Genomic DNA, 20,825 nt, shown 5'->3' on the forward strand with positions numbered 1-20,825 from the left:
ACACACAAAAACAGAGGGATTTACTATCAAAAGATCTTCACTAAAAGAACATCTTCTAAAAGATGTGCTTCAGGAAGAAGGAAAACGATGTCAGAAGGATGATCTGAGATGCCGAAAGGAATGGTAAGCAATAAAAACCCATATACCGGGGCACCTGGCTAGCTTAGTCGGAGGAGCATGTGACTCTTGATCTTGGGGTTGTGAGTTCCAGCTCCACGTTGGGTGTAGAGATTACTAAAAAAACAAACTTAAAAAAACCCATATATGCATGTGAGCAAATATGTAAAAACGTAAAATCATACACATGATCAAATAATATTTGGGAAAAAAAGGAATACTAATCTCAAATTGTAGAGTTAAGAAAAATGACAAAAATAAAATATTGGACAAGAATCACATGCAAGTCAGGAGTGGAGATCAGAGTTAAAATCTCCTAAGATCCTTGGGGCACCTGGGTGGCTCAGTTGGGGTTACGCCTTTGACTCGGTTTCAGCTCAGATCACGATCTCAGGGTTGTGACATTGAGCCCCACATAGAACCCCACATTAAGCCCCATGTTGAGCTCTGTGCTCAGCATGGAGTCTGCTTGTCCCTCCCCATCTGCTCTTCCCCCCACTAGCACTATCCCTCTCTCTCAAATAAATAAGTAAAATCCTTTAAAAAGTCTCCTAAGATCCTTTAGAGTATTATTAGAGAACAAGTGTTGGCAAATGTTTTCGATAAATGGGCAGCTAGTAAATATTACAAGTTTTACAGACCATACAGTCCCTGTCATGAATACGAAACTCTGCCATCATAAAGTGAAAGTAGCCATAGATGGTACACAAATGAAAGAACAAGACTATGGTCCAGTAAAACTTTATTTACAAAGACTGGTGGTGGGCAGATTTGATTATTGGGCCATAGTCTGCTAATCCTCCTTCTAGAGAAAAGTTAAAATATTATTAATTTTTTCACTTTGTAAGTTAAATATACATTATAAAATTTCAAGGGTGATCACTAAGTAAGTAAAAATAGAGTCTATAAAGTCCAAATAAGTAAAAAGGAACAATGAAATAAGGAAACAAATATATCCACAAACAGACAATAAACCACCAACAATCCAAACAATAGCAAGAGATGAGGAAGAAAAAGAATCACAGAAAAAGCAGGACAAATAAAAAATAAAAATATAAGATAGCAAGAGTGCCTGGGTAGCGCAGTCGTTAAGCGTCTGCCTTCGGCTCAGGGCGTGATCCCGGCGTTCTGGGATCGAGCCCCGCATCAGGCTCCTCCGCTATGAGCCTGCTTCTTCCTCTCCCACTCCCCCTGCTTGTGTTCCCTCTCTCGCTGGCTGTCTCTCTGTCTGTCAAATAAATAAATAAAATCTTTAAAAAAAATAAGATAGCAAACCAAGTCCAAATATAATAATTGCTATTACTCACCAAATATGCAAGTGACTTAACTAGCCAATTAAAAAACAGAAGTTACCAGATGGGATTTTTAAAAAATGTAGCTATATGTCCATTACAAAAGTCACACTTAAGGCACAAGAATGCAGAAAGGCAGAAGGTAACAGGAAAAAAAAAAAAAAGACACACCAGACAATTACTAACCCAAAGAAAGCTACATTGGGGAATACAGACTTTAAGATAAAAAGCATTATCAGGGCTAGAAGGGGTCACTAGATCGTTATGAAGGATTCAGTTCCTCAGAAAGATGAAACAATTCTAAACTTGTATGCACCTAATAAAATAGACCAGAATGCATAAATATTGGCAGGAGAACGGTCCTTTGGGAGATGCTGGGAGTAGGTGATGACTTTAGGAGCTTAATGAGATTAAACACTTAAGTAACCAGAGTCATAAAATCATGTGCTTCCTATCCTTAAAAGTAGAGCCGTACCCCAAAATAGAGTAGTGTTAAGACCACCTAACACCATGAAAAGGAGTGTATGTGAGTGTGTGTGTGTGTGTGTTTTAAGCTTAATTAATTAGAGAAATTCCCAAAGGCGTGTGTGCGTGTATGGGGGAGTGCTAGAGGATTCCTATTTACATAATAGCCCAGAGGCTGGCTGGAATCCATTATTAGATTCCCTGCACATGTGCCCCGGAAAAACTGAGCGGAGGGGAGAGACCATATGGCCAGCAGCAGAAGAAAGCTAGTGTGATCAGTTCACAGAGGTAATGCTCGCTCTACACACAAAGGAGATCCATCCTAGCTTCATTTATTTCAGAGAACGGTGACTGGCCAGCTAAGGCAGACATTAGGAACACTGGGAGAATCCTGTAGGGAAAAAAACAACAACACTCAGAACACAATTCTGAGGTCATTAATCATCATTCGCTTCATCTCCATCAATCAGTCAGTTCAGGCTGCAGAGCGGTGTACATAATACTGAGAATACCTACTCTTTGCCTTCAAAGATCAGCCATTCCCTGTATAGACTAAAGGCAAGAAATCAGTGAAAACACAAAAAACATGCCCATCTCTTCATATACGCTGAAAAGGTTGAGTTCAGGACTCATGAAGGCTCGGAGCTCTGAGCATGGCAAGGGCTGAGTCCATTATGAAACAGGAGGTCTGGGGAGGCTGAGGGAAACTCACTAAGCATGGCTGTCCTGAGGTATCAAGGAGGGGACAGAGACGTGGGGCTGAGTGGATGTGGAAAATAGGGTACTTTAGGCTTTTGGTTGCTATAGAAGTAGTGAGGTGTCCTGGTTCTCTTCCTTTGACCCTCCACCCCCTCCCCCAAATCTATTCCCCAATTCTCTCTGCCTTGCTCTGCACCTGGCAAGCTGAGCCCTGTGGGTGGCATCATCTGGGCTCACTTGCTGGCCAGCTTCCATAGAGACTGAGCAACGGGAGACCCTGGCAGGAAGGTAGAAGAGAGGGAGACAAAGCAGTGAAGGGCTTTCTTCCCTGTTCTCTCTCTGCTGTTGCAGTGTATCCCCTCAGGACTCTTGAAGCTCCAAAGACCCTGTGGCTACAAATAACCCTACCTTAATAACAATGGCTGGCATTTATTGAGCGCTTACTCTGTTCCGGTGCTTACTATGACCCAGCACAGTGTCTGGGTGAACTTGCTGAATCCTCCCAACAACCCCATGAGGTAGTACTCTATTTACAGGTGGATAACTGTGACACAGAAAGGTTAACTAACTTGCTCAAAGTTCATCAGTTACTAGGTACGGAGCTGGGATTTCAACCCAGGCTGTTTGGCTTAAGAGTCTGTATTCTTAAGCTCTGATGGAAGCCATATATGTAATTTCTTTCTATTAGCCCTATTTAAAAAATGACAAATGAAACAGTAAGCTTAATTTTAGTAATATATTTTTATATATCCAAAATATTTCAACATGTAATCAAATATTTTAGAAATGAAGATATTTTTCATTCTTTATTTTGGTGTGAAGTCTTTTAAAATCCGGTGGGTACTTTATAATTACAACACATCTCATTTCAGAGACTGAATGTTCATTGGAAATACTTGATCTGTATTTAGATTTCATAAAATTTACATTGAAAATGTAAGTTAACATACTGAAGTCATTCCAACATATCCAAAAGTTTTCTGATAACTGAATTGAATAGTGATTTTTAATTTTTAAATTCTTAGTAAGCTTTTTATATAAGAATAATTTTACATGTACAGAAAAGTTGCAAAGATGGTACAGAGGTTACCATATATAAATCACACATTTCCCTTTTGTTAGTATCTTATGTTACTGTGGGACATTGTCACAACTCAGAAGACAGCATAGCTTCAGTGCTATTAACTAACTCCAGTTTTTCTTTGTATTTCACCAGTTTTTCCATGAATGTCCTTATTCCGTTCCAGGAACCAATCCAGGACACTACACTGTATTTATTCACGTATCCTTAGTCTCTTTTGGTCTGCAATTGTGACTTTGACAGTTTTGAGGAGTACTGGTTGGGTATTTTGAAGAATGTCTGCCAATTGGGGTTTGGCTGATATTTTCCTCATGATGAGACTGGGGTGATGGGTTTGCGGTAGGGAAACCACAGAGGTGAAGTACCTTTCTCATCACATCATATCAATGGCATGTGCTATTGACATGACTTATGACTGGTGATGTTGACCTTGATCATCTGGCTGAGGTCATCTTTGCCAGATTTTTGCAACCTAAGTTACTTTTTTCTCCCTTTCCATACTCTTTCCTTGGAAAAAAGTCACTGAGCACAGCCTACACTTAAGGATGGTGGGGGAGGGGGTGCAGATTAAGCTCCAAGTATCAGTTTTAAATTTAGATTTATTAAAATTAAATAAAAACTTAGCTCTTCAGTCATACTAAGCATATTTCAAGTGGCTTGTGGCTACTGTATTGGATAGTGCAGCAATATACATGACCGCATTTCAGTGTTCAAGGCAAGAGGCAGCTGGTGAGGAGGTGAGGTGCTGACAAAGATGCTGATGGGCCTGAGTTAATGGGAAGGAGGATCAGAGATGATGAGAGAATTAGTGACGCGCAAGAGAAGGCCAAGGACAAAAGATAAATTAATGAGAAGCATTAAGACAACATGGCATAGGGGTGTGTGTGTGTGTGTGTGTGTGTAGAACGGGGAGAGGGTAGGAATGGACAGATGTTCCAGGGAATGTACACCTTAACTGTGTGCTTAAACTGAGCCCTGGATTTTGGTTAAAAAGTTTGAACTCACAAATCTGGACTTATGTTTCAACTGTGCCATTTCTTACCTATCTGATGATCATGGGTGAGCCACAAATTCTCTAAGTTTGTTTCCTCATCTGTAAAATGGGTTGGTCCTAGTACTTACCTCATGGGGGACATTGCAAGGATCAAAGGATATTTGTGTTTCAAAGGGCTTCATAATCTTTGTTACAAATGGAAAGGCATGGGATGGTATTGATGAGACATGAAAATTTGTTCTGTTGGTAAATTGAGGTGTATTGATACCTCTTTTGCCTGTCCCAGCCCCCAGATCCAGTCTCTCTGCCCCATTCTGTGCCTCGGGAACTTATACACTGCCATCACCCAGTCTCCGTGGCCACCTGGCATCCAGCTGGTGTTGGCCAATGTGAAACAGCAGCAGGATCTCTGAGCGACAGGACAAAAAGCCAGGAGATTTCTTCCTTGCTCTTTCTCTGCTTTGGCATACTGTAGCTGGTAGTGTCTGCGGCCCTCCAGGATGACAGCTCCCATGGGGAGACCCCTCCTCCATGGCTCCAACTCTCACCAAGCTCCAGTAACACTGTTTCCTTCCCTCACTCCTTCAACCCTAGGAGTGGCAATAGCTCCCCACTCTTGCTGATTCCTGAGGGCCTCGCCATCTTGGTTTGTTCCCCTAACACTGCCCATACTTCAGTGCGTTATTCTCTCTTTGGTTTTCATTGAAATCATCTGGTATGAATTCTGTGTCCTCTTTGGCCCCTGACTGTGGTGGAGAGGATGGTAAGGAAGAGAATGTTGAGAGTGACATATAAGGTCAGCTGAAGGAGATGAGAGCACAAGGCGATGGCCCCACTGCAAGGACTGTAGTGATTGAACGGGGGAGTGATCAGGCTCTAACCAAACACAATGCCAGTGAAATCAGAGGCGAAAAGACACATGGGGGTAAAGTTGTAAGGAAAGGCATGGGAGATGCCAGTGGTGTGGCTGAGATAGAGAACAGACAGGGAGAAGAGTTTAAGGCTACATCGAGATTTCCATGCCAAGTACACCAATAAGTCAGCCAGACCACAAGAGCCAAAGCAGAAGGTGCTACCCATAATGATGAAGACATCAAGAGGCTGTGCTTGGTTTTGAAAAGAGTGTAATATTGGATTCATACAAGTGTGGTCCTGGTTCCACAACTGACTAGCTGTGTATCCTTGGGAGAGTTAACTTGCCTCTCTGTGCTTGATTTCTCATGCAGAAAATGTGGTAGAGCTGTGGGATCTAGATAAAAGCCATTTTGTTCATTCATTCATAGTCCACAGTTATTTTTTGAGTACCTATCGTGTACCAGACAGTATTCTAGGCCCAGCCATAAGGTCCCTCCTCTCACGGAACATTCTGGTGAGAACCGACAATGAACAAGTAAGGCATCTTAAGTCTGGTTCCCTGGAAACAGATTGTGATGGAGACCTGCATACAGAAAGCTTATTATGGATTCTCTTAGGGTTGACACTTGCAGGCAAGTGAGGGAAGAGAGACTGAGCAAAGACTGGTGGGGAAAGGTGGGTGATTCAGAGGCTTCAGCCCACCCCACAGAAGCTCTGGGACCAGCATAGCCCTTCAGAGTTGCCCCCAGGCAAGGCAAGTATGTGGGCCTTTATACCCCCACTTTGACAGTCACGAATTGCAGGCTGCCCCAGGGGAGAGGTATGCTCAGTGGACAGTTCTTGAAGGGACACTTAGCTGAGAACCCTCAGTAGCCATCATTCCCACTACCTGGAGGAATGAGAACCATAGTCCTGAAAGGAGGATGTGGAGAGCACAACAATGCATCTGTTACATAAATAACTGAGCAGGATAATTTCAGGTAGCGAGAGGTGCTACGATGACAACAGAACCGGGTAATGTGCTAGATGGGAGAGTTGGGGCACTTACGTCAGATCAGGTGCTCAGAGAAGGCTATGGCACGTCATAGCTGCTCAATAAGAATTGGTTTCATTGCCCTTCCTTTTCTTTCGCTGGGACCGGTGGACACATGGACATCAAGCCATCATGAGAAATATGTGGTGCTACTTCTCTGGATGAGGCAGACTCCTGGGTGCTGTGCAGGTTGCAGAAAAGTAAGACCTGGTCTCTGCTCCCAAGGAGCTTGCAATGTAGTTGAAGGAGATAAGGGACATAGAAAATTAGCAAGCAATACCAGGTGGCATAGCACTACTGTCGACAGACGGTACAAACAAGGATGGAAGTGTCCAGATCCTTTTAGCCTAGGTGGAATTTCACAGGTGGAAAATAGTCAGGGGCATAGTTTTGGTCAAGAAGAGTAACTAGAGCAAAAACCAGCGATCTGGGAATGGGCATGGAGCGTCGGAGTGTTTCATTTGTGGACTGGAATTGGCACAGCCAGGCTGTTGTCCTTGTGCATTGGCTTGTGATGTTTTTCTAAAGCATTACTGGGTTTATCCAAAGGTAGAAGATCACTAAAACCCATTTCTTAGACACCTGAGATCCTTGGTGTGTGCTGGCTGCATGGGAGAGGAATGACAGACTGGGAGCAGGCAGTTCCAGAGGCTTCTTGGTAAGGAGTAAAATACGTCTGACAGTTTGAGTCCAGGCACCGATGGGAATGGTGGTCCCACTGGTGTAGGTGGGACTTGCAGGCAAGTGGAATATGGGATCAGGTTTCTTGAGAGAGTTTGGGAATGAGAGAGAGTTCAGGAATAATACCTGTAGAGCGAATGCCTTGAAACCAGGAGGGAGAGTGAGAACTCCACAAGTGAACTTTAAAAAAAGAATGGAGGGCTAGAAAGCTCTGAGAGGCATATTCCAGCACTTAGACAGTGGGTCCTGTACTACTACACGACCTACAATGTTGGTCCTTGAAAATATGTATCCTAAACCATTTTCAGAAGATAAGGTTGGTCAGCAAGACCCATAGGCATCAGGAAGAAAGAGAAATGGCAGCAATTTCAGAGCCTTGGCTCTGGTACATTTTCTGTCTCCTTGGTTTGAAAGACTTTGTTGGCAGCAGGGGTCTGTGCATTCCAAGGGTTTGGACTTGAACGGGATGTCATTTTTGTTAACCTTTAACCAAGAAGGCAGTGAAGGAGGAGATAAATGATCTGCTCAAAGAGGAATAGTGGTTGCATTCAAAGAGGGAATAGGAGATTATTGAGGCGCTCCTGCGAACGACCCCGCGACCCTTCTCTTCATTGGAGGATTGATGGAGAAAGGCTCCCCCCACTTTTTCTCCAGGCGTTAGAGGTGAAATCCCGGGAGTACTAAGGAAAGGATGACAGGACAACTTGAAAAATTAAGAAGGATATGAATCAACAAGGAGGCATTTATCCAAGACTTCTAAAGCAACTAAAGAAAATGTATTAACCTTCTAATGAAAATATTGTTATCCAATTCATCATTAGAAGCAGCTCTTTGGGTAACTGCTGCTTTCACCGTTTTAGGAAGTTGCTTGGTAGGATCCAAGCTCTTGGGATTTCATCTACAATGCCTACCTGTTGTTGGTCAAGAGGCAGTGGCAGATTTAGATTGGAATGGAATTTTGTCTCACAGTTTTGCAGTGTGCTTAGGACAGCAGTTGAAGGTGTTAAGTCCGAAGCCGCGCTAACGTGGTAGACACGAAGATGTAGTGACCCGAGTGGCTGGTTTAGATTCTTCAAAGGTCACTAGAGGTGAGGGGAGTGGAGGCCAGAGTACTGAGGAGAAATAGAATGGCAGATTGGCAAGTCCTTAAAAAGCATAAAACTGAATGAGGTCAGTAGTGCAGTTAACCGTGCTGTACCAATATCAGTTTCCTGGTTTTGCTGTCCTACTACCATCACATTAGAGGTCACCATTGGGAGAAGCTGGGTGAAGGGTACGTGGGGCTCTGCGTACTATTACTGCAACTCCCGTGAGTCTATAATTCCAACAAAATGTATAAAAGAAGTCGTGTGGTGGGGGAGGTGAGAACAATCCTCATGAACTGTAATGAGTATTTGTGTGGCTCTTGTAACACTTTCACAGATGTTATCTCATTTGCACCTCCTGATGGCGCTGTTACATAGCAAAGGTGTACTAGTCTCCCTATTTTATGGATGAAGAAACTGAGGCTCACAGAGAGAAAGTAACTCCCCCGTGGTCACAGAGAGCAAATTGCCAAGTCAAGGCTCAAATTCCTGTCTTTGAGTTCCAAATGCCACGATTCCCTGAGTCCGAAACCATCTGGCCTACGTTGGGTCACACAGACACAGACCCTGAGATGAGGAACGAAGGGCAAGGAGCTTATTCGGGAGGTGATCTGAAGCGCCAGTAGGGGAGCTGGGAAGCACGGCGGGAAAGAGTACATGAGGGAGCGTACTGCCTGTGTGGGCAGTTGGGGCCCACTCCTGCTAGGGGAGCTCTGGGAGCTATCTCGATAGAGCATGCCTTGGAGTTATGCCCAGTTAAGGGCTGAGGAAGCTGGCGTATTTACCTCCCAGTCCATCCTGTATCAAGGAAGGGCAGTGCTCTTGGGGTGCTCATTCCATGGCCCCTCCAGATGACTCCATTCTCAGGCCAAGAGAAAACCTCAGGCAGAGAATCGAAGACACTGCTTGAAGTCGGACACTGTCAGCATATATACTGGAAAGGTTAATGCACAGGGGACAAGGGCAGGGTCCCCACCAGCACTGACTGTCCCTTGATTCTAACACCCTCACTCCAAGCCTTCTGCCACTCAGACTGTTTCCTCTCGTCCTAGAATACTCTCCAGGCACAGGTGCACGCGCACACACACGTAGAGACAGGTTGGAACAAGGGAGGGAGGGCTGCCCTTATCTTGCTTGTTGTGCCGAGGAGTCAGCATCTAAGAGAGAAAGAGTGGCAAAAAAGGCGTGTGTGCATGTGTGTACATGGAGCCTCGATGTGTGCACATCTGTGTCTTTTGGCACATCTCCATTGTGATGAGCCACCAACTTATTCCAAAAGCAAATTGCGGCTGAGGAGAAGATATAAAATGCTGGTGTCCAGTGGGTCAGAGCTTAAATCAAAAGTCAGAGGTTAGTTGGCGTTTTCCATTGTACCAATATAAGCATTTTATTTCGTTTGGTGGATACTACGGAGGAGGGTACTGGGATTCTGGAGAAATGGGCTGGCTACGTGGTCGTGTGGGAAAGGGTAGAGGCAGAGTCAGCCACGGCCTTTTTCATGGTGACTGCCACCCACTAAAAAATTGATTGGCTCATTCCTTATTCATATGGTATTTCTTCTCCAGGGTACATGCTGATATACTCTTCATCTCTGTGGGCTAATGTAATCATTATGTGCACACTCTAGAAATTAGCGCCATTTCCCTCTGCTTGTGCCTGAAATAGACGTTTCAGACATTTATAACTCTCAGTCATTTTAATCCAGTCAGTTGCCCCAAGTATGTTCCCAATTAGAGCCATTTTGCTCTGTGGTTGATACCATGAAGTAGAACACATGTTCCGATCTTAAAAAAAAAAAATCTTCTAAATAGCAAAGGTATACTGTGTTTCCCCCTATTATAATAATTGAAAAGCAGCTGATGGAATCTTTCTCGACTGTTTACCCAACTATAAAAATTTGACCCTTGAATTAAAATCATAAAAATATCCAGGGGATGTAATGCCTTGAAATATAGAGCATTTTTTTTGTCTCTATAAAACTTCCACAGCTTTAATTCATTATATCTTCACAGGTTTTTTCATATTTAAAAGCTGCCATAAGGTTGTGATACCAAGTCATGAATAATAAAATAGTGTTCAGTTTTGGTACATGTAACATCATTTTGTTTCCCAATTTAGTAACAATTCCTTCCAAACCATAGCTGGATTCTTGCATTAATACTATCACATTTTGTAAGCCTACATATGAACAAACATAAAACCACTTTAACCTAGAAAATGCATTTTGATTTATCCATATCTTGGTTCTATGCTTTTTTTGTGCTCTTCAAACTTTTCTTTTGGTCACCCATTTTCTCATTATAAACTGGAAACCACATCTACTGACAGACAGCCTGATGCCCTTCCATTAGGTCTGCCTCCTTTTCAAGGGGCTGGCAGTTTAAGAGGGCCCGTCTCTTGATGCTGGGCTCAGTCAAAGCCCATTAGGGTTTCCCAGGTGTAAGACCTGAGGTACAGATCTGCCTCCCGTTACGAACTCAGATTTCTCTCAGATCTGTGAACAGAGAGGAACTCGATGCAAGCAGTGCTCACCAGGCACAAGCCCTGGGAGAATTACGCTGCTCTGCTGGTAGCGGATCAGCACAGAAGTTTAGCTCTGCTGGTTTCTTAGTGACTTACTGCTGAATGGGTGCACCTGAGTAACTGAACACACAATGAATAATCAAAGGGCGCTCAAACGCATTGTGAAATGGCAGAGGCTACAATATAATTATGAGCAAGCATTAAGCAATACCAGCGGAGCCTGCCCCTTAACTTAATTTCAGAAATTAACTTGGCATATGATATGACAAATTTGGCTTTGGCAGGAAAGGACGATTCTAAAGCAGCCCGATCATCAACCATTGGAATCATTTCGTCAAAGAAAAGCCATTTGAATGGTCAAAAGGTGCCAGAGGTAAAGCGTCTATCAGTGCCCGTAAATATAGCAATGCCCTTCTAGGACAGGTGGGTCTTTGTCTCAGTGGGACCCAGGTTCGTGGAGAAAGGCACGAGTGAGACCTACTGTCTTAGGGGAAAGTAGAGACTACACCCCAACCTCCACGTTTTGATTGGAGGTTCTCTACCTGGGAAAACTATAATGAGTTCCTGGTGAACACAGTATTTTGTCTTAATCCAGACACAAAGGTCCTCTTAAATTACCAGCACTTTGCAAAAGCCTCTTTATTTGGAATATTTATGAATTTTCTTTTCTTTCTTTTTTTTTTTTTGAGGTATGCTCACGGGACAGTGCACAAATAGGGAATGTACAGTTTAATGAATGTTTACCTATGTCTACACCCATGTGACTTCATCAGATCAAGATGTAGAACATGTCCAGAGCCCCACAAGTCTCACTCCTGCCCCCCTTAGCCACTACCCCAGGGTAAGCACTATTCTGACCTCTAGCGCCGTAAAGTGGAATTGCTGGATTATAGGGTATATGCATGTTTAGTTTTAATAGGTACTGCCAAACCTTTTGCAAAAGTATCGAACCAGTTTATAATCCTAACCAATTACTTTTTGTTTGCCCAGATTTTCTGTTGTTGGCACTGAAAATGCTCGATAGCTCTTTTCTTGCTGGTGCTTGACCTACCCCATGACAAGTTTTCTTTACCCCCCCGCCCCGGGTTTTTAATGGTGTATAAGCCAGTATGGCTGTCATTTGCTTGTGGGGGCAACTGCAGAATGAGCAATATGGTGACACGCTATGATTTCACAGTTACCGTGGGTGTTACTGTGGATTTCGTGGTAAGTCTCCACAAGACAAAACAAGGTCATCTTGGTAAATCTCAACAAATCATGACCTGTGTCATTACCTTCTGAGACTCCAAAGCCTAAACTACTTTTTCTGCCTCCTAGGCAAGGAAATGCACTCTTCTCAAAGGGCTTCTAAGAGCTATTTGGAAAAGAGTGGATATTAAAGCCTAGGAGTGTGAGAGGAAGCCAGGGGTTTTGCCAACGGGAATTTCGTCATTCAGGCCCCATTTCCAATCGAAACCAGCTGATGGTGTCTCTTTCTATTTGTTCTTTCTTTTTCAAAATTATAATTAGGCTTAAAATTTTTGGTTTCAGTTTTTATTTACTTAGTCTTGGAAAAATGTGTACCTTTAAAGATCTGGGCACAGTTGACAGAGGGTATATGACAGAAATATTCTGTTCTGTATTCCTGTCATAGACTATTAGTGCCACTTGTTTAGAGTTTGGTTTTATTTTAAACATTACTCAAAAAAAAAAAAAAAGAAACAGCAAAAACACCAAGTGACAGTTTATGTGATCCACTGAAAATGTTGCATTTAATCTAATCCTTTTCCAGGAATTTAAAAATAAAATAAATACGTAACTTCCTACCAGAGAACAGCTCTACATTTTCTTGCCACCAGCCAAGCTAAGAATGCATGCCCAATGACAGGAAATGTTGTCTGGGGGATTGCTTTATAAACAGCCGGTGAAAGGAGGATATAAAAAGGGGAAAGTAAATGAAGCAGGACTGACCAAATATAGATTATTATTGAAGCTAAGTGATGGGTGCAGGGGGTTCATCCTACTATTTTCTTTACATTTTGGGGTTTTTTATAATAAAAAATTTAGTATCAACAGTAGCAAAAGCAATCAAGTTAATAATTAAGGGGTATGGAACTCCAGAAAGAGCGGAATTTAAAAAATAATTTATGGAAATATGAATGTGGACTGGTATTGTAGTTATGTTTAAAAATAATCGTTCTTATCTTTTAGAGATATGCCTGGAAATATTTATGGATGAAATGACATGATAGTTGGTTTTTACTTAGGAAATGGGTGAGATTGGCCATGGATAAATGGTTGTTGCTGGATGACAGAGCTATGGGGGTTCATGTACTGCTCGAGCTATCTTTGTGTACATTCAGAAATAACATGAAAAGTAATTTATGCATGTACATTCAAGGAAAACAGATTAGTACCAGGTGATTGCAGATTTTTCTCTTCATGCTCAGGTTATGAAAAGTTTAAATGATAATGTTTTTATGAAAACAGCTATTGTATAAAGCACCTCCAAAATTATTCTTTCATCTGGGGAATGCATTAAAACCAATAAAGATTAAAAGTGGAAGTCCAAACAAAAAGGTAATCGTGGGGCTCAGATAAACGTCGCCTAGTAGACCAACAAATTCCCATGGTTCCAAGGTTACCAGTGCAAAGGTGCCTGGGGAGTAGGGCTGTAGGGCTTCTGTGCCTCTGTGGCATGTCTGTCGTATTGCCAGTCAGTGGGCTGGATAGGGCAGGGGTGGGACACAGCTTCCCCAGCCCTGCCTCTTCTAAACATTCACAGACTGTCTTACAAGGACTAAGTTTTTCTGAGGCAGTATCAGAACGTCTGGCGTGACACGTGCACAATGTGGAAACCATGGGGCTGAACGCTGCAGTATGTGCCATGCTTAGGGACACTGGCCCAAAAGCCAGAGCCAGAATCTCCGGGTTTAAATCTGGAGCTGTGTGACTTTGGGTAGGTTATTCAACCTCTCTGTGCGTCAGCTTCCTCATCTTTAAAAAAGGAGTGATTATAATAATACTCATGGGGTTATTGTGAGGCATAACCAAGGTCAAGCCCATAGAACAGTGCCTGTTACAGTCATTATTATCATTATTTGTAAGTGGGTCTATCCTGAAACATCCTATTTACGGAGCAGCAGGCAAATGTGCAGATGACAAATTGTCATGCTTCCCATTCTGTTCTACCCACAGACCCTCCTAATCAGAGAGGAAGGGATGTTCACTGCAAGGAACTCTGGGAGTATAGTCTGAAGGGATCCTGTTGCAAGTACAAATCTCTTTGAAGTTTAATATTTTACGGGCTCCTGGGTGGCTCAGTCGTTAAGTGTCTGCCTTCGGCTCAGGGCATGATCCCAGGGTCCTGGGATCGAGCCCCGCATCGGGCTCCCTGCTCATCTGGGAGCCTGCTTCTTTCTCTCCCACTCCCCTTGCTTGTGTTCCCTCTCTTGCTGGCTGTCTCTCTCTCTGTCAAATAAATAAAATCTTTTAAAAAAATAAAGTTTAATATTTCAGCTTTAAAATTCCACAGATTTTTGCATCCTGCACCATAATATAGCTATCTTTGTTCTATTATAGAAGTAATGTGACCCACCCATAATTTTTTTGCATAGAATTGAGGGTCAGGAGAGACACTTCATGTTCATCCCGTGGTTTTCCTGATCCTCTAGCTATGCCTCTCAGTCCAAGAAGCTGTGACACATAGAGCCGTTTGCTTTAGTGAAATTCCCAGATGTTCCTCCCCGACAACCTGGTGTACTTCTCCTTCATAGCACCTGCTATTCTCCAAGGAGTGCTGCCTAGCTTTACCTCATGGGCTTTTATGGTCAGGATATCAGGTCACATCTCCTGTTTTCCTAATCATTGGCTGTTGACTCGGTTCTTTTTGACGCTCACTCAGCTGGTTTCTGGGCCATCACGGGCTTCGGGATCTCTTCCTACAGCTCTGGCCTCTTCTTCTGCGTCTCTTTTGCAGGATCATCTTTTTTTTCTATTCAGCTCCTAAGTGTCATGCTCCCCAGGATTTTGACAACAGTTCTAGGTTCTCATTCTATATGTCCTCACAGGGTGACCTCGCTAATACCCAACCCTCAGTTTCCACCTATAGAGAACATTCCGGTCTTTGCCTGCTCAACAGCTCTTTCCCTACCTGCTAGTACCAGAATTTCTCTTTCCTGGAGGAACACACTTGTGGGTTTTATGAAGCTGAACCTGTCCCACCCATTGCCACAGGTTTGGGTTCATGACCCCGGCATGGTCAATCAGAATGTTCCAACTCCAGGTTACAGGGCTTGGTTCAAGAATGGACATGTAATCCCCAATGAATCAATCATAGTCTTTACGGAGACTTTTCTGCTGGAGACATCAGAAAACAAAAACGAAAACGAATCTCTGCTGAGTTGTTGAATGACTAGTGTGAAATGGGGACTTTGGGGTTGCCAGAGGCCATCATGCCCAAAAGAGTCCAAGAAATTAATTAAAAGAGAGACAGAAATCCAGCACTGTCATTTAGAACCCTGTATCTAACTATGCCTGAAGCTGAAGAAAGAACCCCAGGGCTTTTTGGTGTCTTCAGCCATGGATTCCCTTTCTCCATGCACTAGTTTGTATTGGTTTTCTTGTCACTTGCATCCAGCCATATGCTGATGACTCCCAAATCCACATCCATGCCCAGGGCTTCTCTCCTGAGCAACAGACTCATAGAAATAACTTGCAATTAAGCAACCCTCATACAGATGTCCCATAAGGATATCTCAAACACAACAGGTTATTTGCTAAATATAATCACATTATAAATTTATATTTACTTGTTAGTGTTTTAAGATTTTCCACCAGAACGTAAACTCTTGGAGGACAGGAACTTTGCTTGTTTATTCATTGTTGTATCTCCAGCACCTAGAGGAACACAGATAGTAGATGTTTAATAAATATTTGTTAAATGAATGAAGCAAGGAATTTTCCTTGACTCCTTCCATAATATCAAAAATCAGTTACTAAGTCTTAGAGTTTTGACTCATGAACATCTCAGATCTCATATCTGATCCCCTCACAGTACCCCATTGCTTACTTCAAGCCCAAATTGCTTCTTGCCTAGACCATTACAAAAGTCTCCTAACTCCTATACTGCTTCCAGCTACCCTCTACACAATTACCAGGCCCTTGGAAACCAGTTTCTATTACACCTTTGCTTAAAATATAACAGTGATTTCTGGCTCAAATCCTGGCTCCCGCCTCCCTCTCAAGACTCGTCTCCTGGCTCTCTTGGCATTCAGCTATTGCCCAACAAAGGCGGAATCACTTGGGGTCTCTCAAATTCATCAGCATGTTTCTTGTCTGCATCTTTGCACATGCTTTGGTCTCCTCCCATGCTCCTTTCACCTTCCTGATTACCTTGCAAAACTCACGTCCTGTCCTTCAGAAAGCCTTCTCTGGTCTGTGTCTCCCCACTCTGATTGGAAGTCCCTGCTATGTTCACAACGCTCCCCGCACACCCCTTTGTGTACTAAGGCAGTTATGACGCAGACTATTTTAGTGCTGATTAGTATCTATATTTTACTTCTCTTTTGGCAGATAGCTAGACTACATTTCCCAGCCTCCTTTGCAGGTAGGAGTGACCATGTGACTGAGTCTTAACCAATGGAATGTAGGCAGAAGTCATGTGCCTCACTTCTAGGCCTAGGCCATTAAAACCTCTCACAGATGGTGCTCCCTCTTCTTCCACTCAGGGTCTACGGGAGGGAGAAGCCACAACAGGTGTAGAGCCCCCGTACAGCTCTGCAACTTGGACCACCAAAGGGTTGAAACTGGGAAATAGGAAAAAAATCCTGGGAAGTATGCCACCATACTGACTTCTTTGACTTGCCTCCCCCATCTGTCTGCTATTATTTGCTTTTCAGAGTCTTCTGTCAGTTGTTGCTGCTGTTGTTGTTGTATCCTGTCTGGAGTCCTTAGATGTGATCAGTGGAGGCTGATCCATCTTGGCTAGCACCCCCTCTGTCACCTTGTTTTTGTATCCTATTCCTGAGTACCTGGCTCATAGTGGGACTTCAACACTGGTTTGCTAGGTGGACTAATTAATTATCCAGATTCATAAAATCAACTATGGCCTCCTCTTTACAAGAATAGTATTTCTTGTTCTTAGCTTTACAGTTTATGTAAGTGTGAAAATGTTTGAAACAGTTCTTGGAAAAACTGCAGACGTGATTAAGGATAGCAAATGGATGCTCCGAAGAGAGGTTACACCATGTGCTATTACTTAACTTTCCTGGTGGGAAAAGAATGAGTGGTGATAATTTTGCATACAAATGTTCAGATTACTAAGGGATGGAATTTTGCAGATTGCTTTTTTAAAAACTGAATATGGCTTGCTTCTTGTATTTTATGTGTGCATATTAAGTTGAGGGTAAGAAATCTATATTCATATGTGTGCATTGAGAATTTAATTTGTAAATTTTTGATTCCCCAAGCAATAACATTTACAATTCTTTATTCTTATTGATTATAAACAAATATATCACTCAGTTAACACATGCTTGTTAAGACCTCCCACATGCAATGTTCAACAAGGGTGCAAAGAAGTGTAAGAATTAGCTCCTGTTTAAAAGAACAGTGATAGAGTTCACTGAAAGCACTTTTACTCTTCTTGCCTAAATTCTCCTCACAGTGTCCCAGTGAGGTGGGTTTTAGTCCTGTTTGACAGTCTACAGAAGCTCAGAAAGTTTGAGGAATCTGTCCCCGATCACATCATAATGGCAGAATTGAGTATTTTACCCCAGTCTTCTGGTTCCAGTTTCTGTTCCTTTGTCATTATACCTCAGTCCAGCTGGGGCCTAAAGCATCCCGTCCACAAACAGTTATCCAATGATTCAAGGCAGGTTATGACAAATGCCAACTGAGTGATCAAATGCAGCAGGGAACACACTTTCCTACCTCCCCTTACTGACTGTTGTTAGGAAAGACAGCATTCTGGAAAGGTGGCACCATTGGCCTGACTGGCTCACTCAGCACTAAATTCATACTTGCAAATGTTCTTACCAATATTAATGAGGTCATGTTATTCAGGTCCTAATAAATAAAGAGCATGGAAAAGACTGAGAGAATACCCGGGCCCAAAGTATGAGAAGTAGCTATCTTTAAGTAAAATTCTGCATGTTGCAAACTATAAATAACATACACAGTGGTTCCATATTCCCTGTCAATCATTCCTCACCAAGGAACTTTGGAAAACATTAGCTGCGCAGTTTTTCCTTTGTACGCAATAAAGTGTATTTTGAAAATTTAGATATAAAATTAAAGATGTGCAAAAGGCTGGGGGTTATACGCAACTGATGAATCATCCAACACTACATCTAAAACTAATGATGTACTATATGTTGGCTAATTGAATTTAAATACAAAACAAAAAGATGTGGAGAAGGAAGACTAAACCTGGGTGAGAATCAGGAAATGGAAGATTACCTACAAAGGGGCCAGAGGGACGATTTTCAGGTGATGGAAATGTTCTGTGGCTTGTTTTGGGCGGTGGGTACTCAAATGCCTAAAACTCATAGGAAAGGAATCTTTAAGATCTGTATGTTTTATTTTATGTTCATTATAGCTCTCTTTTTTTAACATGGAAAAGAGCATACCATTTCTCAACATTCTTTGAGGAGTATGTTAGCAAAAAGTCTGATAGCCATTGTTCTGGGTGTACGTGGAACAGATCTCTTGTTTTCAAGCTTCTCAATTTTTCTTTTGACTTCTCAGATCCGTGTAGCTTAACTGTAAGGTAAATGATCGATAACATGCCACATTATTTGTGTCATTTGATTGTTAGCTTTAGTGTTTTTCTCAGAGCCACTTGGATTTTTATGCTAAAGAGCATTCTCTAACAGAATAGAAGAGAAAGGTAGGGAAAAAAATTAATTAGGAAGAAGGTTAATCTTCAAATAATTTGGCAAATGGATGTATTTTCCTGGTTGTCTTTGTAATTGCTCCCTCCCAGAACCTCTTTTTTAGAGAAAGAATATAGTGACTAAAGTCACTTTCCATGTAAATGGAGCCCCCAGATTGATGATCTGGTTTTAAAGAATTGCTCTCAAATTCCGTATGAATTTAGAAGGGAAAATGCCCCGGCACATAGACGTTCGCATGAATCAATGAACGGATGCAGTGGGTCTCACTGAATGGAGATGCTCAGTACTGACAGTTTAATCCCTGACCTGGCTCTGGTTATCATTTCTCTGCAACTCGCCCATTCGGCTAGGCCATAAAAACCTTAATAACCAACTGAATGTTCTTGCAAAGAGGGCGTGAAGCCCCAGGCTTCTTTAATCTTCTGGCGCAGTGGAGACAAGTGATGGGTTAGCCTGTTCTTCCGGGAATATTTCTGTCTTGTAGCCACTTCTCACATATGCTACACAGCGTCAAGAGATTTTTGTCAGTCCTTCGTATTTTGTGTATCTGGTCTCTGCTCTGTAAGGCCATCTGATTGTTCCATCGTGCTCGAGATGGTCTCTGGGCTTTTAGAACCAGGAGCCAAATCTGAGAATTCCACTGAGCTGCAGGAATCAGGAAATTTGGGTTTTTCTTCCTTTTCTTATAGGTCAGCTGTAATGACTGGAGCCAAAATGGCGCCTTGGCAGGGAGGGACATCAGTTACTTCATTTTCCTCTTTGCCGGTGTGGCAATGATCACAGGAACGAAGGGATGATGGGCTCACGTAGAACAGTCTGAGTACTAATCCTTCAGGGCCCAGCAACAGCAACACCTCTGGTTTGGAGAGTTCATTTTCTTGCACTTGGTAACACTACCACTCATTCTCAGAAGCGGCTTCTCCACCAGTGTCATTACTTCAGGGTATAGAGTCCTCAAGGTCCTTGTTTTCCACTTCAGTCACCTTTTGGTCACTTAGTTCCTGATTTTTTTTACTTGTTTGATCAGTATTCACAGCTTCTCCTTTTGCCCCAGCACCTAACTACTCTAATACCGACTCGTTTAAAACCCACACATCATGCCGAGTACCCGAAACAGTGGCAGGACCTGGCTTCTTCTCTAGGAGTTCTGCATTGACGTGGTGCAGTAGGCAGTATGGATACCATCCTCTTTGGCTCTTTTCCTGGAGTTGGAACTTTCCTCTGCATGTTGCTTCAGTTGGTCTTGGCTCGGAATATCTGTGCTGTGGCCCTGGAGTGCTGACAACAAGATTCCTTTGTAGCTTATCATAGAGAGGGCTTGGATATTTCACAGAGAAGCTCTGACATCCAGGTGCTTCACCCGAAGGATCACCACAGGCTACCAAAGGCTGCTTCCCCATTATACGCTAGCCTAGAAAATGCGTGGCCGCTCCAGTGGTGCACGTTTCACCTCTGCACCTGTCACTGGCAAAATCTTCAAAAGCAGCAGTTTTATTATACCTGTTGTACACATAAAATCAATCTGATTGATTTCATCTGGGGAGAACCCACAAGCACGATTGGATATTAAACAGTGGGCAGAAGCTTTTAAAGGATGTCCTATTGGCACTGAAGCAATTGCAGTCTGTTGACCAAAACTTAGAGCGATTCCGTGGCTTGCTACCCTGCAGCTGAAGCTGGAAAGTGTCAGTCAGAGGTCCTCAGGCCTCAGCAGCATTTTGAAACACATAGTAGCTGAGGATTTCTGAGAGACACGTTCTGCCCTGAAACAAGCTCTGTGCTCTTCTGTACTCTGTTGAATACTGTCTCCCTTGCCCCTCCAAGTTTGTGTCCACCTGGGATCTCAGAATGTGACCTTATTTGGAAATAGGGTCTTTGCAGCTCTAATTAGTGAATATGGGGCCATACTGAATTAGGATGGGCCCTAATACAATGACTGGTGTCCTTCTAAGCAGAAGAGAGGAGAGAGAGAAACACACAGAGAAGTCCCTGTGATTATGGAGGCAAAGATTAGGGTGATGTGTCTCTGAGTCAGGGAACACCGAGGATTGCCGGTCACCGCCAGAAACCAGGAAGAGGCAAAGAAGGATCTTTCCCTAGAGCCTTCGGAGGGAGCATGACTC

The 20,825-nt window shown here is 42.9% G+C and overlaps 1 pseudogene; it reads right to left on the reverse strand.

Moving 5' to 3' along the window:
* Window positions 1-19,048: 19,048 nt before the first annotated feature.
* LOC123779668 (protein Mdm4 pseudogene) lies at window positions 19,049-20,102 on the reverse strand (annotated as a pseudogene).
* Window positions 20,103-20,825: the final 723 nt, after the last annotated feature.

The sequence above is a fragment of the Ursus americanus genome, chromosome X, assembly GCF_024610735.1.
Source record: "Ursus americanus isolate L20-20 chromosome X, mUrsAme1.1.p, whole genome shotgun sequence".
NCBI lineage: Eukaryota > Metazoa > Chordata > Mammalia > Carnivora > Ursidae > Ursus > Ursus americanus.